The sequence below is a fragment of the Cebus imitator genome, unplaced genomic scaffold (genome assembly GCF_001604975.1).
Source record: "Cebus imitator isolate Cc_AM_T3 unplaced genomic scaffold, Cebus_imitator-1.0 Scaffold279, whole genome shotgun sequence".
NCBI classification, from domain to species: domain Eukaryota; kingdom Metazoa; phylum Chordata; class Mammalia; order Primates; family Cebidae; genus Cebus; species Cebus imitator.
This window is the reverse complement of record NW_016107594.1, coordinates 664,357-676,436: the sequence shown is the minus strand read 5'-3', so window position 1 is coordinate 676,436 and position 12,080 is coordinate 664,357.

Sequence of the window (12,080 nt, the reverse complement as noted above, 5' to 3'; positions counted from 1 at the left end):
TTATATTTCTTCTCAAGTTCACATAGAACATATTTAAGTAGAAACTATATTCTGGGCTCAATTAATTTTCAAACATTCAAATCATACAAAGAACATTCTCTGACTACAATAAGTTTAACTGAAAAATCAATAACATATCTATGGAAAATCATCAAATTTTTCAAAACGTAATAAATTTTAAATAATTCATGAGTAAAAAGGAAATTAAAGAGGAAATTAAAAGTATACTGAATTGAATTAGAATAAAAACACAACATATTAAAATTTGTGAAATGCTGCTGAAGTTAGGCTTAGGAGAAAACACCTAAGAGAAGAAGAACCTCAAGTCAATAACCTCAGCTAACACATTAAGGAACAAGGGAAAAAAATAAACCAAAATAAAGAAAGAAAACAATAAAAGTCAGAATATAAACTTAAAAATAGAAAACATAAAAATAATTTTATAAATAATTGAAACCACACACTGGTTGTTTAAAGAAAATCTATAAGATGGGTAAAATCACTTTCATTTTACAGACGTTAAAAAGGAACAAATCACGATCAACTTTATGCCACTATCTTCAGCAACTATGTTAAAATAGAAAATTTCCCTTAGTGACACAAATACTCAAGAACAAACAGATACCCTGAATGTCATATGCTCATTAAAGAAATTTACTTTGTAGTTCAAAACCTTATCACTTAGAAAATTACAGGTCCAAATCAAATCAAAACATAGAAGAAAAAGTAGTGACAATACCACAGAATTCTTCTAGAATGGATAGAGGCTGAAGTACCTCCTAGCTCATTCAATGATGCCAGCATTACTCTACTGCCAATACTTGATAAGGATAATACAAGATAAAAGTAAAGTATAAAAACTACAAACCAGTATACCTCATGAGCATAAATATAAAATTTAATAAAAAATTTGACAGGAGGAATTTAACAATAAATAAAAGGATAATATATGATAATCTACGATTGTTTATCCCAAAATTATAAAGTCTATTTAAAATTTGAAAAAAAACCAATGTAACTGTCTATATTAATAAATTAAATGAAATTATATGATTTTTTTCCACTAGACACAGGGAAAAAAAAGTCATTTTAGAAAATTCAACATCATTTTCTGATCCAAAACAAAGTCAAGCACAAAACTCTGAACAGACTAGTAATGGACGGATACTTCTTCAAGCTGATCAATGGAATCTATGAAGAACACACAGCACCATACAGAACGATAATATACTGAATAACTTTCCCCTAATATCAGAAACAGAGTACGAATATCAGTGCATAGTTTAGCAGTGCTGCCTGCTTCCAAGTCTCATGAGGACACAATAATGTGTCAGCTAGAGCTGTGGTCTTATCTGAGGCTCAAGAAGTAAGGATCACCTTCCAAAACTGCATCGTAGTTGGTATCATTCAGCTCCTTATGGGGTCTCAGGAGGAAGGCCCACGTTTCTTGCTAGCTGCTGGGTGAAGGCAATCCTCACTTCCATGTAGGACATTTTTCAGTATAGCCATTTGCTCCTCAATGTCACAAGGGAAAGAGATTCTCCTTGCAAGATAGGTAAATGATCTTATGTAGCATAATCACATAAAAATAATTACTGATAATCGGTCACTTTTGCCATATTGTTTGTTAGAAGCAAATAAGAGGGTCCACCAACACTTAGTGGAGGTCATGGGGTCACCATAGATTCTGTCTGACACCAATTCTGAAGAGACCTGAAAACTTTTGCACTGAAAACTACAAAACATTGCTGATGGAAAGTACGGAAAACTTAAATAAATGTATAAAAATAAATTTTTAGACGTTGGCAACTCAATATTGTTGAAATGTCAATTCTTTCCAAACTGATCTATACATTCAATGCAATCCTAATAAAAAATTTGTAAAAATAGAAAATTTCTCTAAGAATTGACAAAAATTATTTTAAAACTCTTATGGAAATCCAAAGTACCTAAAATGCCCAAAGTATCCTTGAAAAAGAACAAATGTGGAGGAATAACTCCATCTGATTTCAAGACTAATTTAAATCCTCAGTGGTCATGACAGTATGGTATTTGCATAACAATGAACAATAGATAAATTGTCCATTTATGGAACAGAATAGACAATTTATAAGTTGATTCAAACATAGGTGGGCAATTTTTAAAATAAATGTGGTAAAGCAATTTAGCAGAGAAAGAATTATCTTTTCAACAAACAGTGCAGGCAGAATTCAATATACATGCTCAATAAAATAAACTTAGATCCATGCCCTATGCTATTTATAAACATTATCTGAAAGTGAATAACAAACCTAAATACAAACCCGGAAAGTGTAAAACCTCTAGAGAAAAATGGGAGATCAACACAACCTACACACAGAGAAAATTTTTGTGACCTTAAGTTAGAGAAACGTCATAGAAACAACACAAAAAAGAACTATCCATATAGGAACATACGGATAGCTTAAAAACAAACAAATCTTTATCAAAACGATATACTTTCACATTTCAAGAAACAAGGGTAAGAGTGGAAAATCAGAAACAACTTGGAAAATATATTTGAAAATAGTATATTTAACAAGTGTCTTGTATCCAAAATATATAAAGCACTCTCACAAATTATTGATAACAAAGCAAATGACCCAATAAAAATGGCCAAACAATTTTAACAGCTACCTTACCAAATTCATATAGATAGTTAGCAAGCACATAAAAACATAATGTAGCATCATTAACCATTAAGATTGAAATTAACCCTATAGTGAAATAGTACTATCGCTACTCATTGATTAGAATGGGTAAAATTCAAAAACAAAACAAAGCAAAAAACCATAGCTTGACCATGACAAATGCTTGGATACCTGCGAAAGAACTGGAATACTAGTATAATGCTTGCAGGACTCGACCATCATACAAATACTTTAAAAAGCAGTTTTGCAGTTTCTTAAAATATTCAACAAACATATTGTATTATACAGCCAGCCCACTTCTAGGTAATTACTACACATAAATAAAATAATATATCCATACAATGGCTTTTACTTTAATGTCTACAGAAGCTTTATTTGTAATAGTCAAAATCTAGAAAAAACAAACAACTTGAAAGAGGTGATAAACAGACTGTAGCATAACTATGGAATGAAATGTAATGCGATAAAAAGAGTGAACAATTAATACATACAGCAGGAATAAATCTTAAAATGATTATGTTTTGTGAGGGGAAAAAAGAATGCTATTAAGAATTTACAAAAACTTCTGGAGAATGAAAACTAACTTAAAGTGATGGAAAATAGGTCTCTGTTCTGGCCCGTGTTTGGGGGGGCTTTGGAGGGAGGAGTTACAAAGGACTCAAGGAAACTGTTTGGGGAGATATGTAGATTTCTTGTCTTGATTGTGGAAATGGTCAAGAGTATATAAAAGTCCCCTAAATTATGAAACTAAACATGTTAAACATGTACAGTTTATTGTATATTAAACAAACTTGAACAAAGCTGCTAAAAAAATAATTCCTTCATCAACAAATTAAACTTACTATTGATAATGTGAATGATTTCTCTCAGAGCCTGAAGACTGACGTTTGAACATTGATTTATGACAAATTTTAAAACATATCAGCAGACACTATGGATCTGATCAGCTTCTTTGTCACCTTTTTGGTCCTACCTCTAAATTTTTGTTTTCACATATAAGATAAATTTTTTCTTTTTATTTGAACTTTTACAAACCCTATGAAGAAACTCCAAAGGGCTACATAGCTAGAAGGTGGTGCTAATTAGACAAAACTTGGTATTTATTTATAGTCTATCACTTCAAGTTCTTAAGCAAAAGTTGTCAATTGGCCATAATAGGTCATATTTTCCTTGGGTAACTTTTAAACAGTTGTTATAACATTCTGCACAAATAGTTGTTATTTCATTCTACACAAATAATATGATTAGGATGATATATTAAGTTAGGCAAGAGTCTAGTCTTACATCACTCACTGCAGAATAACTGTATCTTATATATTTAGAATCCCAAAGGAGCTGCTCTAACCTCATTTTATAATTCATTCATAAAGCTGTATCAAGGATAACAACAATAATAACAAAACAATGCTTCACAGATTTTTACACAACTTAATTTCTGATTTCACTACACTTTTAGGTTGAAAGTTGTGTTCCCAACCCAATACCAACTTATAAACTTTCCAAACAAAAGCAAAGTTCCTAAAATTATTGGATTTTCTCCACTCACATTCTCAATTAAAATAATTTTGGTCTTTGGCTATTACTTCTGTAACAGGTAATTTTCACAAGTTTGTAAGAATTTTAAGCTATAGATCATCCATCAGATGCAGAAACTGGATAGATTGATATCAATCCCCTATCTCTTCCTGACCTGGAAGAATTGTGTATCTCCCAGCTCTTCATAGTTTAACTGGGACCAGGTACTGGTAAAAGTCAGTGGAATGTGAGCAGAAGTGATGAATTCCACTTCCATGACTATCAAAATCTGAATCCAGATACCAGGCTCTTTCTCTTCACTTGAGACGTTAAAGCACCAAAATGGAAGCTACTCAAAGTGCTAACATGTCTTCGAGGAGAGTCACCTCACCTGTCTCAACATGCTTTATGAATAAGAAACACATTTTCATAATTGTGGCTCCACCTCCAAATATCATCTCATTGGGGATAGAGATTTAACATGAATTTTCGGGGGAACACAGTTTAGTCAATAGTGATTTGTCACTGCCCCCTTCAAAATTCTTGTCATTCTTCAATGCAAAATACATTCATTCCATCCCAACAGCATTTACCCATTGGTCTTGACACCGTTGTGAGAAAATCTCTTGACCACATGTATGAGTGTTCGTTTGTGGGAAGTCTATTCCATTTCATTAGTCTGTATGACTGCTCTTTTTCCAATACCACCCTGTTTGAATAACTGTAGCTTTGTATTAACTTCTAAAATCAGAGTTTAAGTTTTTCAACTTTGTTCTCTTTCAAGATTGCTGTGGCTATTTGAGATTCATTGAGGCTCTATGTTAATTTTAATGGGTATTTCTATTTTTGAAAAAAAAATAGAAGTCATAGAAATTTTTATAGGGATTCCATTGAATCTAGAGACCGTTTTGGGAAGTACTGACACTTTAACAATGTTGCCTGCTAATCCATGAACAAGGGTTATCTTTCGATGTTCTTTAATTTCTTTCTGCAACATTTTGTAGTTTTCACTGTACAAATCTTTGCCTCCTGAGTTTATCTCTAGGTATTATATTATTTTGATATAAATTGTAAATAGAATTGTTAATTTTTTTGTATTGCTCATTTTTAGTGTACAGAAATCTGTTTTACGGATTTTGTATCTTGCAGCTTTGCCAAATTTATTAGTTTTAACTCATTTGTGCTTAATTTTTGTTTTTCTGCATATAAGTTTATGTCATCTATAACAGATAATTGTATGTCTTCTTTTCTAATCTCAATGCCTTTTATTGCTTTATCTTTCCTGATTTCTAAGACTTGAACTCCCAATACAATATTGAATGGAAGTAGTGAAAGCAGGTGTACTTGTCTTGTTTATAATCTATGAGAAAAATGTTTCAGTCTTTACCGTAGAGTGTGCTACTAGGTATGGGTTTTCATGTATTATCTTTGTCACACTGAGGAAGTGATTTTCTATTTCTTGTTTATTGACTGTGTCAATAAAGACCACTGAATTTTGTCAAATACTTTGTCAGAATCAATCAAAATAATCATTTTGATTATTTATATTATGAAAATGTAATGTATTACGTAACATTGTTATGGAATATAACATTTTGAAAATGCTGCTGAATTTAGTTTGCAAGGGGTTTTACTTTTAAGGTTTTGCACTGATATTACTAAGATATCTTGTTTTATAATTTTCTTCACTTACATCTTTGTCAGGTTTTAGTTTGAGGGTAATGCTAGCCTCGTAGAAATAACTAGAAAATATTTCCTTCTCTTTAATTTTTCTGCAGAGTTGAGAAGAGTTGGCGTTACCTCTTCTTTAACTTTTGCTAGAATTCACCTATGCAGCCATCTGGGCCAGGACTTGACTTTGTTGGTAGGCTTTTAGTTACTGATTCAACTCCTTACTAGTTCCAGGTCTATTTAAGATTTCTATTACTTCATGATTCAAGCTTGATATATTGTGTGTTTATTGGAATTTGTCCATTTCATCTAGGTTAACCAGTTTGGTGGTATACACACGTTTATTATATTTCTTCAGAAATCTTTTTATTTATGTAAAATCAGAAGTCACTGCCTCACTGTCATTCCTGATTTTAGTGATTTGAGGTGTATATTTTACTTAGTTATATCTAAAGGTTTGTCAATCTTATTAATCCTTTCAAAAAAGCAACTTGGGGTTCTGTTGATTTTTTTTCTATTATTTGTCTGTTCTCTATTTATTTACTTACTTACTTATTTTTGTGATAGGGTCTCACTTTGTAATCCAGGCTGGAGTGCAGTGACACAGTCTTGGCTCATTGCAGCCTTGAGCTCCCAGACTCAAGCAATCTTTCACCTCAGCCTCCTCAGCAGCTGGGATTACAGGCCTGTGCCACCACACCTGGCTAATTTTTGTATTTTATTTATTTATTTATTTATTTTTGTAGAGACAGGATTTGCCATGTTGCCCAAGCTGGTCTCCAATTCTTAGGCTTAAGTCATCTGCCTGCCTCAGACTTCCAAAGTGCTGGGATTTCAGGTGTGAGCCACTGCAGCTGGCCCATTATCTCTTTTTAAAATTGCCATTGTAATCATTATTATTTCCTTCCCTCTGCTAGATTTGGGTTTAGTTTGCTCCTATTTTTCTAATCTTTTAAGGTATGAAGTTAAAGTGGTGGTTTGATATAGTTCTTCTTGTTAAAGGCATGAAGTCACAGCTATGTCTACTTATGATACATTTTTTAACTGTATTTAAAAAGTTTTGGTTCATTATATTTTCATTTTCATCTTTTTGAAAGTACTCTCTAATTTCCCTTGAGATTTCTTCTTTAACACATTGGTTAAAATAAATGTGTTGTGCATTTTACACGTGTGTGGATTTTCCCATTTTTTTTCTTGTTCTCATTACAGCTTTATAGCTTCGTTCTCATTCCGTTGTGATCAGAAAAGACACTATGTGATTTCAGTAATTTTAGAGTTATTAAGCCGTGTTTTGTGGCCTAACAAGTGGTCTATCCTGGAGAATGCTCCATGTGCACTTGAGAAAATGTGTATCCTTCTGTCGTTGGGTGAAGGGCTCATATGTCAGTTGGGTCCAATTGCTCTATAGACTTATTTAAATCCTCTAGGGAAAACAGGAAGGCTAGAGGAGGCTGGACTTGGGTATTTCTCGTCTCCCCTGTCAGTTATGCTCTGGTAAACTCCAGCACACTAGGCAATAGTGAAATAGCTTCTTTTGATGGCAGGCCTTGTTAAGAAAAGCAAAAAGCTCTGGCGTATTTCAAATGGTACTTTTCCTCTATGCCAGGAACAGGAAGGTGTTTCTCCCATCTTCACCATGAAGACTTAGTCCAGCTCTTGGAGGTAACACTCACACAAGTGTGGGAGTTTTCCCATGACTGGGTTTCCCTGGAGTTTTATCTGTCAGGCTTTTCCTCACGGAGCCTCCAGCAGCTCATCTACAGCTCAGGATCCTGTTTCCTTGTGGGGATTCCCACAGTGGTTTCTGCTCCTGGACTTCTGCTTTTGTTAAGTTGTGATTTTCTGTATTGACTGGTCTCTCCAATTTTGAGGGAAGTGGTTTGCTCTGTGACCTTATTTCTCTTACTGACCTAAGAAGTCCTAATGATTTTCCATTTGTGAGGTTTCCTTCCTTTTTAAAATTTATTTTTAGTATTGGTGGGTACAGAGTAAGTGTATATATTTCTGGGGCATGTGAGATGCTTTGACACAGGCATGCGATGGGTAATAATTACATCATAAATATTGGGTCTCCGTTCCCTCAAGCATGTATCCTTTGTGTTACAAACAATCCAATTACTCTCTTTTAGTTATTTTAAAATGTGCAATTGAATTCTTATTGACTATAGTCACCTTGTTGTGTTATCAAATACAGGGTTTAATTTATTCTTTCTAACTTCTTTTGGCACCCATTAATCTTCTCCACTTCCCCCAACCACCCCCCACCTCGCAGCCGCCCACTGTTCTTCCCAGCTTCTGGTAACCAGCCTTCTGCTCTCTGTGTTCATGAGTTCAATTGTTCTGATATTTAGATCCCACACACAAGTGAGATCATGAGATATGTGTCTTTCTGTGCCTCGCTTATTACACGTAATGGCCTCCAGTTTCATCCATGGTGCTGCAAGCGACAAGATCTCATTCTTTTTCATGGCTGAATAGTACTTCATTGTGCATTTGCAGCACATTTTCTTTATCCATTCATCTGTTGATGGACACTTAGGTTGCTTCCAAATCTTGGCTATTGTGAACAGTGCTGCACCAAATGTGGCAGTGCAGATAGCTCTTTCATGTACTGATTTCCTTTCTTTTTGGGCATATACCCAGCAGGGAGATTGCTGGATCATATGGAAGCTCTGTTTTTAGATTTTAGAGGAACCTTCAAACTCTTCTCCATAGTGGTTGTACTAATTTACATTCCCACCATCAGTGTACCCGACTTCCTTTTTCCCCACCTTTACCACATTTGTTATTGTCTATCTTTCAGATAAAAGCCATTTTAACTGGGGTGAGATGATACATCAGGGTAGTATTGATTTGCATTTTTCCAATAATCAATGATGTAGAGCACGTTTTCATGGATCTATTTGCAATTTGCATGTCTTCTTTTGAGTAATGTCTATTCAGCTCTTTCGCTCATATTAAAATTAGATTATTAGATGTGTTGGTTCTTATAATGGTGTTTTCTCTTTGCAGATAGTTGTTAAAATCTGGTGTTCCTGCAGGGTGGAGGACGAATGGCATGGGCCTCTATTCCACCACCTTGCTCCACTCTTCAGCAGATTCCTTCTTGTCATGTGAATAGAAGCGATGACTTTCAAGCCTGAAACATCAGCAATAATCAAGACACCCCACACCAGGAGTGCTTCCGAAGGAACCCTAGACAGAAGTCAGGTTTGAGACAGGTCAAATTATTCTAAGTGCATTTATGTTTCTCTTCTATTTACATATATTCAAAATTCCTGTCTGTACCACATTTTCTCAGACTAGTGGATTTTTTGGACAAATATGTCACATTTTGAGCCACCGGCAATAAAGTATTCTCCTTTTTAATGTATGCATTGCTTTATAAATCACACTTTGGGTTCGCAAAGTTCAGTAACTGGAACTTAGTTACTGAATTCGGGTTTTTAAGTCCAGCAGCTGTGAGAGAGGCTGCTGAGCTACGCTTGGATGAATGTGCCCGCATTGTGATTGTTACATCTTCTGAGTGATGAAAAAGACTTTGATTGTCATAAATGCTTTGGACGGAAGGAATGTTTTGTAACTTCTGTGTTCCATGTAGTACATTATACATCCAGTTCAGCATACTCTGAAAAGTAAGCGTCTTAAAGTTCACTGGCTCTATAAAAATTGATATGCATTATACTAAAACACACACAACCTAATTAGGGTGAAACGCATGACAAGCAACTGTGATCTAGTGTTTTGTCTTTCCTCAGTTAAGCATGAAGAGTATTTAATGGGATAATGTTCTGGGCTCCTCAAGCTCTTAGTACCCAAATACTAACAGGAAGTGAACAGCAAGTGACCACCTGCAATTATGTGTGATAGAATCATTTGCCTGTAAACAATGGAGTTTGGTTTAGTCAAAGGGTCGCTACATCCCCGCTGGATGGACTCCTTGGTAGGATCTCCTGATATTTTCTGTGAACACGACTTCAGTCATTTGATTTACTGACTGTGGTGTCAGTTACTGTACAAAGTTTATTTGACTGAATGTAAGCAACCAACTTGTTGAGTGAGATTAAGCCTGTTTTGTTGGGTCAGGCAACTGCCGACATCTTCTAATCAGCTACAAATCTTCCAGCTCTCACTCGACATTCAATTTCTTCATCTGGGTAACTTGGAACTCTCTTCCTCCCTCTGCTCAGTAATTCCTTTACTTTGTATTAGTCACCTCCCTTTTTCTCTCTCCCTTCCTTTCATCAATACGTTTTCATTTCAAAAGAGACATTGAAAGTAAAGTCAGTTTCAGGGAGCGTATTTACTTACATGTTTTGGCTGTTTTGTATTGACATTCGTATTGTCATAAATTGACATTGATTTGACCTTCAAATAAGACTTAGGGATCCCTTTGAAAAAATGCCCTCACATTAGCGTCATAACTAAGTTTAGGTATATCTGTTTAAAAACAGTTTATTTAATGATTTACAAATGATACAACAGAGGCGCATGTAGCCTATACAGTATGTTCTAGTAAAATTTCACATCGCTTTATAAGGATAACAAAGGGAAAGTAGAAAAGCTCAGTAGAAATATTTTTTTTTTAAATAAGGCAGTGTGTGATCCTTTATAGAGCAAATATGAAATGATCACCAATCTTCTGAAGAAATTTACCTTGGTGAACTGGTAATTCTCTCTATTTAGATTATGATGTATGTTTTAACACGGCATTTCACAAATAAAAGCATTAGTCAAATCATAGAAAACCTCAAAAATCTGATAAAATGTAAGATGTAAAACTACTTAACCTAGTCAACAAAATTTGGGTTTTGGGAGAATGTATACATGCATAAAATTCAGTGTAATAATGGGTTAATAATCACAAGTACAGAAAAATAAATGCTTATGACTTATATTTCCAACTTTATCCTTATAAATTTGATAACCTGGAGGAAACTGATATTTTTCAAGACATACCAATTAATATGTTAGGTTCCTGAGAAATTATTAAAACAGTAATGAAATATTACGGTAGAATAAATTAGAATTGTTTACAAAAATCAATCCTCCCTCGCAAATAGCCAATATCCACCTTATTATTCTTGCAGTTAAGCCGAGTACCATGACCCTAACTACGAGTGAGAAATCTGAGCAGGCTGGCAGGAGAGCATATCTAGAGAAGCATCCTATCACAGAGCCTGTAGGCTGAGGAGAGAAGGGCCCTGCTTCTCACCCATTCAGTGGCGTTACAAAACTAGCCTGCAACCCCCACTCCTCCTTCACCTTCCCCAGCATCCCAGGAGCTCCTTGCATAGGAAGATGCTTCCATCAGCCTGATTCCAGAGCACAGCTGTCCTTAGACCATGAATGAGACATGAAGACTGAGGAATGAATGGACTTCGCTCCTTCAAAGCTCCTGCAATCTTAGGGTCATCATCCCCTGGTCCATTGTGACCTATTTGTGTGTTTGTTACATGTTGGCTTCATGCCCAGACAAGAAATGCCTACACAGAGTGCTTTCCTATGTAAGGTTCGGTAATGACACATTAAATCCTGACTCCTTCACAGAGGCAGGTACGGTTTGCAAATCACATCGTAAAAAATGGAATTTGTAGCTGCTCCTGGGATGTGTGTGGTCAGCTCCCTCCAGAACACTCCCACCCTTACCCAGTACAACAGAGCCACTCCATCAGTTCTCTCTCCTGTGGGACTTCTTAGCGATCTTATTTTCCTGTATTATTTAAGAGGATCACTATAATATCTAATCAACTGGCTGCAGCTTCAGGGCTGATTTATCACCAACATCATTCTCTTTCCTGCCTCTCAGAACTTTGCTTCTGCTATGTCCACTTAAAGCCTTGTGACTAGACAGATACATCAAGCCCATTTGCCCTGAGTGTTCATACTGGGGAAAAACATTCCCAAATTCAGAAATAGCCTGTCTTAAAATAGGACATTTATTGCATAAATAAATATAAAAGTCTTTAACAGGCCGGGAGCGGTGGCTCACGCCTGTAATCCCAGCACTTTGGGAGGCTGAGGCAGGCAGATCACGAGGTCAAGAGATCAAGACCATCCTGGCCAACGTGGTGAAACCCCGTCTCTAGTAAAAATACAAAAATTGGCTGGGCATGGTGGCACGTGCCTGCAGTCCCAGCTACTCAGGAGGCTGAGGCAGGAGAATTGCTTGAACCCGGGAGGCAGAGGTTGCAGTGAGCCAAGATTGTGCCACCACACTCCAGT